Source organism: Marmota marmota, unplaced genomic scaffold, assembly GCF_001458135.2.
Source record: "Marmota marmota marmota unplaced genomic scaffold, marMar, whole genome shotgun sequence".
NCBI lineage: Eukaryota > Metazoa > Chordata > Mammalia > Rodentia > Sciuridae > Marmota > Marmota marmota.
Genome location: NW_026000001.1, coordinates 1,404,385 through 1,416,732, shown reverse-complemented (window position 1 = coordinate 1,416,732; position 12,348 = coordinate 1,404,385). Strand labels below are relative to the sequence as shown.

Genomic DNA, 12,348 nt, shown 5'->3' with positions numbered 1-12,348 from the left:
TATGAAAAAGTCTGCTGGTCTTTTAATCAGAAAGGTGAACAACGATGCCAGGGCAAAGTAATGACAGCAGCTAATGTCTGAGTGCTTACCACAAACCCCATACTGGCTGGAGCTGGGGCTCAGTGGTAGAGCGCTTGCCTTGCACATGTGTGCCTCAGCACCACATAAAAATAAATAAAGATGTTGTGTTCATCTACAACTAAAAAAAAAAAAATTTAAAAAGCACCATGCATGTATTATCACATTTAAATCCAACATCTACATGATATGTTATCCTCTCTACAAACAAGGAAAATGAAGGAGAAGCAGTAACTACCCAACTTACAAAATAACTGGTGTGGCTTAGGAACTAGAGTGGCTGGGGTTAAAACCCAGGCACTTTGGTTCTGGAGCTGACAGCCCTAACCACGCAGCTCTATATGCTCCTGAAATTGTGTGGGAACAAAACTTCAGCCAAATCAGTAGCTTGAGGCAGCTGGAAGAAACTGTCAAAGGAGACTTCAGACAGCTGAAATAGTTCTGACAGAGACAGAAGGTAAAGTGGTGGAAAGAGTTTGCAACAAAAGAGACTGTCTTTTTTTTTTAATATTTATTTTTTAGTTGTAGTTGGGCACAAGACCTTTATTTCACTATTTTTATGTGGTACTGAGATCGAACCCATGGTCTGGCACGTGTGAAGCAAGTGCTCTACTTCTAAGCCACAACCCCAGCCCCAAAGAAGACTGTCTTTAAGTAAGAAAATCATGCTTGGTAAATAGATAATTAGCAAAGCCTCTTCCTCAGAGTGGGAGGTTTCTTGTATTTGCTAAGATACATTATATTTCTAGTTGTTTATGCCACTTTTATTTAATATTCTACCATTCCTGATTTCTAATTCTAGCTTTTACTTCACAAATTATTATACTGATTATTCCCTATTCAGCTGAAATAAAAATATTACTCGTTAGGACAACGTACCTTTCTATATCTTAAAAGTACTTTGCACTCAGTACATTTATTATATGTATACTATGAAAATCTGTTCTTATTCTCATGAAGATATCTATAGTCAGAGTGACACTTTATTATACATCTTCTTCAATGATGAAACTACCAATATTTTTTATTAAGATTAATTTCTTCATCTCCTATTTCTACAAAGAAATTTAAAATTCTAATTTTACCCCACTGCATGAAAGAAAAAAGTTTTTTTCTTGCTGGTAGATGACGCCAAGAAGCCAAATAGCCAAGTAACAACTAGATCTTTATGTCTCACCTGTGAGCTCCTGCTTTTAAAAAAAAAAAAAAGCTTAGGGCATTTTGTAAAACTGTGAAGTTGTGTAAATTAAATATGAATATTTGCAACATTTACCAAATCCTTACTTCATAGCTTTAATATACATTTATCTATTTAATATGCAGTATCTACTTTAAAGAAAGAAGCTAAGTTCTCACTCCAAATAAATGCATAGTATTCAAACAAGCAATTAAATTTTAAAATGTGATTATTTTCAATTTCTTTGCAAGATCACACTTTCGGGCGGGTATGTGTTGATCACTGTCTATTTCCCTCTGTACCAGTCTCATGTATTTATCTGAATACATTTATTCTTACAAAAAGGTTACACAGAATATTAAATAACAGCCAGATTCTCAGCATACAAAGATAAAAAGGCACAGTCATTTTTTCTTTTAGTTGTAGATGGACACAATACCTTTATTTTATTTATTTTTATATGGTGGTGAGGATCAAACCCAGTGCCTCATGCATGCTAGGCAAGCGCTCTGCCACTGAGCTACAACCCCAGCCCAAAAGGCATAGTATTAACTCTATAGGAGATCACAGGCCAGTAGGGGAAGAAAGACAAATAAATATAGTATTAAAATTAACATAGAGGGAATGCCAAAGACTCCACATAAATGACACTAGAAAAGATGTTTATTCATTTAATATACCTTTATGGAACACTTACTAAATACCAGCAACTATGTATAAAGACTATTGCTCTCTACAGCTGGCCACACCTATAATCCCATCTACTCAGGAGGATGAGGCAAGAGGACTGTATTGCCAATTTAAGGCCAATCAGAGAGATCCTGTCTCCAAAAAAAAGGGGGGGGGGAGGGGAGACGACGACACACACTATTGCTCCTCTTGTAGCAGTGATCTCTTCAAACTTTGTGGAGGTCTTCCTACCCCTATTATATCTCTCAGTATTTCCTTTTAAATAAAATATACATGTATATACAGATAGAAATATAAAACACTTCTGAAATAAAATGTTGTTAAAATGTTATCAAAATGTTTACAAAATTTGAACATTTCATTACACCTCATGAGACACATGCTCAGAAAGCAGGATTTTAATGAGAAGGGCTATGGTGGCACAAAAAATGGTGAGACTCAGCCTATAACTACAATGACCAAACCTTGGGCCCAAGTTAGTATCTTTTGCCCCTTAAAAAAAAGAAAGAAAGAAAAGAAACTTGAACACAGGGATAAAAGAAGACCACATATAGAATTTTAACCTAATTGGGTTTTCTTTGTTTTTGGTACTGGAGATTTAAAAACTCACCGGTGCCTTACCACTGAGCCACATCCCTAGCCCTCTTTTTGTTTTTAATTTTGAGACAGGGTCTCAAAAAGTTGCTTAGAGCCTCACTAAATTACCCATGCTAGCCTCAAACTTGAAATCCTCCCACCTCAGCCTCCAGACACCATGGGATTACAGGTGTGCACTGCCAACCCCAGCTTAATATAACTCCTTTATATCTTACAAAGAAAGTCTACTACATTTGATTGACATGGCTGGAAAAACCTGAATTTGTTTTACTCAAAGTTCAGCCAAGTCAGTCTTCAAATATCTTCTGGAACAAGTTAGATTAATTTTTTCAGAGATCTATAATACATAACACACTTTCCATAAATGAAAAACATGAGGACATCACAGCAGTTCCAACAACAAAACAGTGTAATCCATAAAAGGAGCCAGGCATGATGGCACACCTCTCAGAATTTTGGGAGGCTGAGGCAGGAGGAATGTGAGCTTAAAGTTAGTTTCAGCAATTTATTGAGGATCTAAGCAACTCAGCAAAACCCTGTCTCTAAATAAAATACAAAATAGGCTGGATATGTGGTTCAGTGGTTAAGCACCCCTGGTACCATAAATAAACAAACAAACAAACAACAAAAAAAAAAAAAAGAAAGAAAGAAAGGCATCTTTTGCAGAATCTGGCAAGAGCATATACACACCTGTCTCTTCTGGTGAGAGAGAGAAAGACAGAAACAAACACATGCTCAGAAAGCAGAATGATCAACAAAAGAGGAATACATAAAACAAAATGAACTTTCCCTGAAAGTTCTCCTCAGAATTAATGTCAAACAGCTATCATATGCAGAATGACCCTAAAATTCTCTCAAAGTCAGGATACACTCAACCTCACCACAAATATGCCCTCCACAAAATAGAATGGCAGAGAAATGAGAGTGCTGAATCTCTTTGACCAACACTCCCTGCTTTTCTTCCTACCATTTGGTAAAATAAACTGTTGTTCAGTATACTTGCTGCATATTTAACCATTATATCACCACAGTTCTGCAGAGGAAAAAAACTGTGGCTAAGTAGTAAAACTACCCTCTGAAATTCAGATAAAGAAAAGACATACATCTTAACTTCATCCTAAAGAGAAGTAATCTGAGGTTGGGTATGGTGGTACAAACCTATAATCTCAGTTACTAAGGAAGCTGAGGCAGGAAGATTGAAAGTTGTAGTACAGTCTGAATAACTCAGTAAAATCCTGACTCAAAATAAAATTAAAAGAACTGCTAATGTAGCTCAGTGGTAGAGCACTTGCCTACCATGTGCAAAGCCCTGGATCCATGCCCCCACTACTGCAAAAAAATTTTTTTTAAATGAACATGCATACATAAACAGAAATAATCCTAGTTCAGATGTTCTAACTAAAGTACATTCTTGCTGGGCACAGTAGCACAGGCCAGTAATCCCAGTGGCTCAGAAGGCTGAAGTAGAAGGATCCTGAGTTCAAAGCCAGCTTTAGCAACTTAACGAGGCCCTAAACAACTTAGCAAGACCCTGACTCAAAATATAAAAAGGGCTGAGGGCTGGGGATGCGGCTCAAGCGGTAGCGCGCTCGCCTGGCATGCGTGCGGCCCAGATTCGATCCTCAGCACCACATACAAATATGTTGTGTCCGCCGAAAACTAAAAAGTAAATATTTAAAAAAATTCTCTCTCTCTCTCTCTCTCTAAAAAAAAATATATATATATATATATATGTCTGGGGATGTGGCTCAGTGGTTAAGCACCCCTGCATTCAATCCCTGGTACCAAAAAATAAAAAAATCATTCTTTGTTTTCCCAGAAACCCGTCTTCTTGGATAGTGACAAAAGCAGTTCTTACAATATTAAACTTCCTATTAATATGTAAACGTGCATGAGGTTTATCCTCCAAAAGTAGTCTAGTTGAACCACCAGAGAACCAATGTGGTGGCACATGTTTGTAATGTCAGTGACTTGGGAGGCTGAGGCCCTAAGCAACCTGGCAAGACTCTGTCTCAAAACAAAAAATAGAAAGGGCTAGGTATATAGCTCAGTGGTAAAGTGCCTCTGCACTGAATCCCCAATACCAAGAAAAAAAAAAAACAGAAAAAAAAACAAAAAAAAACGGGGGTATAAAGGGGCAGAGAATCTGGAAATTAACAGCATTTGTCAATGTTTAAGCAATCTTGGACACGCATTTCTTGAGTAAATGTGAAATAAAGATGTGAAACTTCACTCTATCTTCTGCTGTCCCATTCTTTGAAAATTTCACTTCTTTTCTATAGCACCAGAACAGTTTTAAAATTTAGCATTCTTAATATATGACATAAAAATTAGCCTGCACTAAATGAAATCATAACCCCAAAGAAAATAAAATATCTGCCTTTCTCATTATTTACCTTCTAGAATAGAAAAGGGGATCTCTCCAGCCCCCTGTGCTAGGGACTCAAAATCAGGGCCTTCTGCATGGTAGACAAACACTCTACCACTGAGTTATCCCAGTCCTTTTATTTTCTGAGACAAGATCTTTAGTCTAAATTGGTGAGGCTGGCCTTAAAGTTCCAATCTTCCTGCCTCAGCCTTCTAGGAAGTTGGGATTACATGTGTGTACCACCACACCTACCAGAAAAGACAATTTTAAAAGGCCTGAGATCACTAAGAAATAATTTTCCCCCTCACGTCATACAGGTAATGTGCCGATGTTGTAACAAGGTTTAGAGGGAGGCACATCTCACACAATAGCATGAACACCCAATCATCATCGTGCTTACGAACCGAAGGATCTAAGAAATAATCTTTAAAAATCACCCCTAAAACAAAAAATTGGAAAACCACAGTAACTCAGAAATACTCAGTTTTCAAGTTAATCAATTTCTTAACTTTATTTTCTGATGTTTCTGATGAAACATCCAGTGAGATTCAAATACTCCCTATACGCTTTTGGTTACTGCCTGATTTCTTTTTTTTTTTTTTTTTTTTTTTTGGGGGGGGGGTACTGGGGACTGAACTCTGGGGTACTCAACCACTGAGCCATGTACCAGTCCTATTTTGTATTTTATTTAGAGACAGGGTCTAACAGAGTTGCTCAGCACCTCATCTTTGCTGATCCTGGCTTTGAACTTGCAATCCTCCTGCCTCAGCCTTCTGAGCTGCTGGGATTACAGGCCTGTGCCACCCGGCTTGATTTATTTCTATAGCAACAGACACCCAGAACACAAACAAATAATGCCTACTTTTTTTCATCATTTTCTGTATTGTTCCAATTTTAGTATATGTGCTGCTGAAGCGAGCACTTTCATCATTTTCTGTAATTGATGTAGTTGTAAGTCATATGATACATGGTACAGGCCATGCCAATTTAGTTTCTAAAAGTTAAGGATAGGGGTTGGGGTTGTGGCTCAGTGGCAGCACGCTTGCCTAGCATGCATGAGGCACTGGGTTCGATTCTCAGCACCATATACAAATAAGTAAAATAAGGTCCATCAACAACTAAAAAATAAAAAAAAAAAAGTTAAGGATATATTTGTTACACAAAAACAACTTATAGAAAAAGAATAAGCCCCTACAAGTTTACCTTGAAGATAAAGGAGAAATATGAATGACTTTCCTTTTTTTTTTTTTTTTTTTGCCAGCCACCAAAAAAGGAACTATGACCTGAAAGGACAGCTTGTCCTGAAAACAGTCACTACCTCTAGATATTTGCTCAGTAAATAACATAAACCATGAAATGATTCACACATGCTGTGTTTAGGTCTTTAAGTGAGTTTAAACAGTCATCTGAAACCTGAAGACATAATGTAAATGCTCCAATTGCCACAGTCCTCATCAGGTTGATTTCCTCCATGACCCTTCTCTGGACCTGCGATTAATGTTTTGATTCAAAAAGGCCAATCTCTTAATCAACATATGACCTCTTTTCAAATAGTCAAACTTCAGATTTATGAAATTTCATATCTAGGAATAAAAGCTTTAGATTAAGAGCTGGTATTTTAAAATACTCCCCATAAACACATTCTTCACTCTCCCACCACTACATTAAAGTTCTGGCAAGACCTCTTCTAAGCATTTAGTTACCCCATCTGTACCAACCAAAGTTAAAGCACAGAAAATTCTGTTTTCGTTTCTGAATTTACCTAAGAACACTGGTGTAAGAATGGTAAACTGACCCACACAATTAAAAAGGAAACATTAATAAAAACAACTATGCCTAAGTCACCAGGAACGATGACTTAGTTAATCATCTTAGTCATCAGATGACTTAGCCTGCATCTTAGGGCTAAGTTTCTAAAGACCTGAATTGTCATATCATCAAATCATTTCAATCAAATTAAAATTCCTATATATAAAATATTCACTTTCAGGCATACCCCTCTCTTTATTATGTTTAATAAAACTACATAACGACAACAAGATAATTAAGAGTCAGAAATGGGTGTGTGTCTAGGTATTGCCACTTGGGCCTAAATTCCCTAACCTTCATTTTTCTGTGTGTGAAAATATCAAGAATTTCACCCCTAATGCACAGGATAGTTATGAAGTTTAAATGAGAATATAAGTACTTTTATTTTTTTAATGTACAAATGCTTTGCAAACTTGGCCTTATAAATGAAAAGGGAGGCCACAGTACAGTGTAACAGGGCCTGGACTTGGTTTCTGGAGTTCAAATCCTGGTTCAGCCTCTCACTGTACATGAGTAATGTAATGATAACAGACGCCACTATACAGGGTTGTATGAAGATAGATAAAATAAAAGATGTAAAGCAGCCATGCATTCTTAAAAAAATATTACCAACTATGGTTCTGAACATGAGTCAACATTGGATTAGATAATCTTTTCCCAAAAGAATGGTTTATATGGCTTGAGACAAGGTCTATGTCATACACCTATTCTCAAATGTCATTTAACATCAGATAAGATTTTATCTTCCACCATCCCAAGTGATAGGCCTCTAATATGATTCCAAGTCCACACGCTTTGGAAGGAACTTTTTGAAAAAAAAAAAAAAAATTAATTTTTAGTTGTAATTGAACACAATATTTTATTTATTTTATCAACGGTAGAGCGCTCGCCTAGCATGTGTGAGGCCCTGGGGTTGATCCTCAGCACCACATAAAATAAACAAACAAAATAAAGGTATTGTGTACCACCAAAAAATAAATATTAAAAAAAAGATTCCATTATCTTTAAATCTCTCCACACCAAATATATAATCATAGAGATGAAATTTTATGAAGCTCATTAATTGTAAGTACCATTCCCTGAAAATTTTTGTTACAACTAAGTATATCCAGTTGTATAGCTCTAGATCATAATATGAAATGTATTTTCCACTACACAGTAATCAGAAACTCTGAAAAACGATGTACTACAATATACTAATTTCCATAGTCTACTGCCTAAGCAAAGGCTATACACACACAACCTAAAAATCTGTAGACTAAGTATTTGTGATATATTAGATTGAAGATAATTAAAGGTTTCAAGTGGATATAATTTTATAAATTCAGCAAAGTCACAGTTCACTTTACAGTATCATGCTTTTAGCACAGTCATCATAAAAGTCTTTTTTACCACAAATCTGTCCATAGTCAAGGCAGACAAAAAGGCAGGTAGAGAGGTCATCTGAACTCTGTTAGTCACAAATAAAGGTGCTCTTTTCTTTCCTCTGAACAGAGCTCTTGCTATTAATCTTAGGTATGTTTCCTAAGTGAAGGGCCTGACTTCACAGCAAACTGATTAACAGTCACTTTCCTTCTGGCATTATGATTACTGTCCTTATCCTGAACTTATAGGATTCCTTGTGTAAAAGCAGCATTTGGACAATGGATCAAGCTGTAGATTTCTTACTATATGGGCAAAGAAGGCCTGCCTCTGGCTAACTGCAACAAATGGAAACCACACATCATGAAAGGCAAAGCCTGTTCTCACCAGCAGCTCAATCTTCACCCTGAGCAAAATTCAGGACATCAGAGTTCTCAACAATAGCCTCCCTGAGAGGCTACAAAGAATAATTCTATTGGTATCAATGGCTGAAATATAACATCATTGCCACTTTTACTCAACCAAGACTGAACTGTAGAACTTTGTTTCAAAGTTCCTTTACCAATGAGTCCAAACAAGCCAAAAGGAAGCTGGATGAATTATCAGAAAAGGCAGGGAGGCAGGGCTAAATTCAGTGATACATCACAGCAACATACACTTTGTATGTGTGATAACCATACAAGTAAAATAACCATCCCACTGTTCATCTCCAAAACTTTTTCATCATCCCATACTAAAACCGCATTCACTGGAATTTTTCCCCCATAGATATTCTTTTTCTGATATTAACATACTCTAATTGCAACTATTTTTCCCTTCCAAGAATAGACCAATTCCAACTACTGAATGAACTTTGAGGTGGAAAAGTCAAGTTCTAAACCGGGCGCAATGGTACATGCCTGTAATCTCAGAGGCCCGGGAGGCTGTAGCAGGAGGATTTTGAGTTCAAAGCCAGCCTCTGCAAATTATCAAGGACCAAAACAACTCAGCAAGACCCTGTCTCTAAATAAAATACAAAAAAGGGCTGAGAAGTGGCTGTAGTTAAGGGCCCCTGCGTTCAATTAACTGGTACCAAAAAAAAAAAAAAAAAGGCAAATTCTGTGAGAGTAAAATCTTTCTTTTACACCTTTTCTCATAAACCCAACTTCCAGTTTACAAGGAAACTGTTTAGAAAAACAAACTACATAACGGTCAGATGGTATATACCTGTAATCTCAGCGACTCAGGAGACTGAGGAAAGAGGTCACAAGTTCAAAAGACTTAGGCAACTCAGTGAGACCTTGTCTCAAAAAATAAAAAGTGCTGGAGATGTAGGTCAGTGTAGAATGACCCCAGTACTACCAAACAACAACAACTACACAATGAAGAAACAGAGAAATACAATATGTAGAGCATTTTGGAGTAGAGGCGACCGGGTAATCAGGGATTGAACCCAGGGACACTTTACCACTGAACCACATTTCCAACCCCTTTTCATATTTTACTTACAGACAGGGTCTCACTGAGTTGCTTAGGGCCTCGCTAAATTGCTGAGGCCGGCTCTGAACTCACAATCCTCCTGCCTCAGCCTCCTGAGCCGCTGGGATTACATACATGCACCACCATGCCTGGCAGGCATGAGGGGCATTTTATAGGACAGTGTCATCCACACAAACATAATCAACTGATGTTTGAAAGACCAGAGGCAATTAATTGAATATAAAAAGGATAGTCTTTTCAACAAATGGTACTGGAAAAACTAGACATTTGTACAAAGCATGTAAATAAATTGAAACAATGACCATATAATATTCAGAAAAACTAACTCAAAATGGATTACAGACCTAAACATAAATTGTGAAACTATTAAACTTTGAGAACAGGAGAAAACCCTATAAATTATTTAAAATGTAATCGATACCATATCATCATTAAGTATAAAACCTTAGTGGGCTATTTCTTTTAAATACTTTTTTAGTTGTTCATGTACCTTTATTTTATATGTGGTGCTGAGAATGAACCCAGTGCTTCACACATGCTAGGCAAGCTACCACTGAGCTACAACCTTAGCCATATATATATATATTTTTTTTTTTTGTATCAATTCTTCAAGATTCAATGTGTACCTTATTATCATCATTACATCTTAATTTAAACTAGCCACATTCACATTTCACATGTCCAATGGCTATATGTGGCTAGTTGTACTGGACAGCACAATTCTGTTGAAAGAAGCAGAGAACTATAAAACTAAGGAAATCATGGGCTGGGATACAGTGCAGCTGGTAGTGCACAAGGCCCTGGGTTCAACCCACAGCACCAAAAAAAAAAAAAAAGGAAATCAGCCATCAAAAAAAGCAATTTTTTAAAAAATTTATTTTTCTGGGGGCTGGGGCGGTGGGGTGGTGGCTCAGTGCTCGACTAGCATGCATGAGGCACTGGGTTCGATCCTCGGCACCACATAAAAACAAAATAATGTATTCACTTAAAACTAAAGATACATAAATAAATAAATATTTTTAAAACTTTATTTTTCTGGTAGCTGGGATTATAGACATGCACCACCACGCTGGTTCAAGAAGGCAATTTAATGTATGTGAATTCCAAGGAAACATATCCTAAAATTGCTCTGTATTTCCAGTAGGAAAGTGAGACTAACATAATTTTACGAGGTGTTGTTAAAAACGAAACTCAAGCTGGGCATGGTGGCGTGCACACTTGTAATCCCAGCAGCACAGGAGGCTGAGACAGGAGAATCCAGCCTCAGCAAAGGCAAGGCACTAACTAACTCAGTGAGACCCTGTCTCTAAATAAAATACAAAATAGGGGTGAGGATATGAATCAGTTGTTGAGTGCCCCTCAGTTCAATCCCTGGTATCCAAAAAAGAAAACTCAACCCCTGCTCCTAGAATCCTCCATATCTTCCAAGCAAAGGAGATTATTACCTCTCTATGCAGCCTTTATCTCTCTGTTCAGTTTGAACACAACAATGAAACACCCCCAAAATGACTAGAATTAGCACCATTTTACCTTGGCATTTTCCTTTGTCTACTGACTTCCCCCATACAGTTTCATTCAACTGACTTCTAATTGCCCAGGGGAGAGAGATCAGATCAGATCCAGTTGCTGAGATTATCCCAGCAATTTGGAAGGCTGGGGCAGGAGAATCCCAAATTTGAGGCCAGTCTCAGCATCTTAAAGAGTCCCTGTCTCAAAATTAAAGGGAGGCAGCTTACTGGTAGAGTGCTCTAGGTTCAATCCCCAGTACCAGGAGAAAAAAAAAAGAAGAAAAATTCTGTCAGAACAAGTGGCTACAGAACAACTAGTGTCACTTCAAGATCAATCTCCTTCACTAATTAAGTAGCCTGCAACCCATTTCTCAGTGTTTATATATTAAAAATAAAATATAAAAATGCCAAAAATAAGTACACTTGAGGATCAGTGAAATGTGAACAGTAGTTTCAATTACTCTTCACTATTATCTTCCCCCAATCCTGCCCTTGCCCCCCGGCCAAAAAAAAGATGGTCAAATTTTCATATTGACAAAAGGAAGTATCATTTTTTTACTTGTCAAACTAACAAATGATATCTCTGACCCCTAGTTGTAGAATTTAAGCCGGGCCCAGTGACGTATGCTTATAATTCCAGCAGCCAGGAGGCTAAGGCAGGAGGATCTCAAATTCAAAGCCAGCCTCAGCAAAATCGAGGCCCTATGCAATTCAATGAGACTCTGTCTCTAAACAAAATAAAAAATAGGGCTGGGGGTATATGGATCAGTGGTTGAGTGCTCCTGAGTTCAATCCCCAGTACAAAAAAAAGAAAAGAAATAGTGAATTGGGGGCTGGGGTTGCAGCTCAGTGGTAGAGTGCTCACCCAGAACTTGTGAGACACTGAGTTTGATCCTCGGCACCATGTAAAAATAAATAAAATAAAATTATTATGTCCATCTACAACTAAAAAAATATTTTTTTAAAAAAAGTGAATTTCCTAAGTTTTATTGGCCAGAAAAGCCACGTGTACTTTTTTGTTAAATAGCTGAAGTTATGTTTCTTCCTTCTAATTTCTTCCCTTCGGCTAAACCTTTCTAGAGTTGAAAAAATATTCTATAATTTGGTGGAAAATCTCCTACTGCATAATAATCTGAATCTTTCTATATTTTGGTTACTGATTCTATCAAATACAGATTCTAATACGTATTAATTATTATACTTACAAAATTACTATTAAATTATTATTCATTTTATTCTTGATCTAAGAAGCAGAGTGTGTGTGTCGAAAAGAGGGGGGG

At 37.1% G+C, this 12,348-nt stretch overlaps 1 protein-coding gene and 1 non-coding gene across 4 annotated transcripts in view; both read right to left on the bottom strand.

Moving 5' to 3' along the window:
* The window catches only part of Kdm2a (lysine demethylase 2A), a 112,557-nt gene that overhangs the window by 61,465 nt on the left and 38,744 nt on the right, over positions 1-12,348 (bottom strand). The window lies entirely within an intron of this gene.
* LOC125618127 lies at positions 5,218-5,322 on the bottom strand. The gene has a single exon (XR_007349377.1). It is a non-coding gene; the product is annotated as a small nucleolar RNA U13 (small nucleolar RNA).